Source organism: Nanorana parkeri, unplaced genomic scaffold, assembly GCF_000935625.1.
Source record: "Nanorana parkeri isolate BGI_ZX_2015 unplaced genomic scaffold, ASM93562v1 scaffold2280, whole genome shotgun sequence".
Taxonomy (NCBI): domain Eukaryota; kingdom Metazoa; phylum Chordata; class Amphibia; order Anura; family Dicroglossidae; genus Nanorana; species Nanorana parkeri.
The window spans coordinates 41,033-42,255 of NW_017308548.1; the positions used below are offsets into that span (position 1 = coordinate 41,033).

At 56.5% G+C, this 1,223-nt stretch overlaps 1 protein-coding gene across 1 annotated transcript in view; it reads right to left on the minus strand.

The window, feature by feature from the left end:
* RNF121 (ring finger protein 121) overlaps window positions 1-1,223 on the minus strand; it is a 15,954-nt gene that overhangs the window by 4,420 nt on the left and 10,311 nt on the right. The gene's annotated exons all lie outside the window — the stretch shown is intronic.

Genomic DNA, 1,223 nt, shown 5'->3' on the forward strand with positions numbered 1-1,223 from the left:
GAGGATCGCCCCCCCCCCTCCTCGGGGGAGGTCACATGGAAAGCAGGTAGCAATCCCCTGACTGAGGATCCCCCCCTCCTCGGGGGAGGTCACATGGAAAGCAGGTCGCAATCCCCTGACTGAGGATCGCGCCCCCCCCTCGGAGGTCACATGGAAAGCAGGTCGCAATCCCCTGACTGAGGATCGCGCCCCCCCCTCGGAGGTCACATGGAAAGCAGGTCGCAATCCCCTGACTGAGGATCGCGCCCCCCCCTCGGAGGTCACATGGAAAGCAGGTCGCAATCCCCTGACTGAGGATCGCGCCCCCCCCTCGGAGGTCACATGGAAAGCAGGTCGCAATCCCCTGACTGAGGACCCCACAAACCAGAGGAGGTCACCTGCAAAGTGCTCAGTGATCCCAACCAACCAACCAAGGGCCCTACACATGGAAATTAGGCAACTATCCCCAACAACTGAAGACCCCTCATATCATGTGACACCTCATCACACCTACCTGAACAGGAAGTTCAGACCGAACAACGTGAACATGACAGCGATGTATCCCACAATTCCAGTGGCGTAACTCATTTTATACAGGAGGAGAAACCATTTATATACGAGCCTGCGGAGACACAAGACATGGGAGGTCAATAAAGGAGGTCAGAGAGTACAGAATGCTATATCAGTGTCGGAGCTCTTGGGTCTGCACCCCGTCCCCGGCCTGTGCCAAGGACTTCCATCATCCCTGCCGGAAATGATCTGGCCTCCGTCCTCCCCTCCAGTCTTCTATGTGGCCTCCGTCCTCCCCTCCAATCTTCTATGTGGCCTCCGTCCTCCCCTCCAGTCTTCTATGTGGCCTCCGTCCTCCCCTCCAGTCTTCTATGTGGCCTCCGTCCTCCCCTCCAGTCTTCTATCTGACCTCCCTCCTTCCCTTCAGTCTTATAGCCCGGGCTACGGCACACTGGATTCACCAGCAACGTAATACACACCGTACTCTATATACCAGAGAGGTGACGGCACCATGTAATGACCCCTCTGACCCAAGTCTTCTATCTGACCTCCGTCCTTCCCTCCAGTCTTCTATCTGACCTCCGTCCTCCCCTTCAGTCTTCTATCTGACCTCCCTCCTTCCCTTCAGTCTTATAGCCCGGGCTACGGCACACTGGATTCACCAGCAACGTAATACACACCGTACTCTATATACCAGAGAGGTGACGGCACCATGTAATGACCCCTCTGACCCA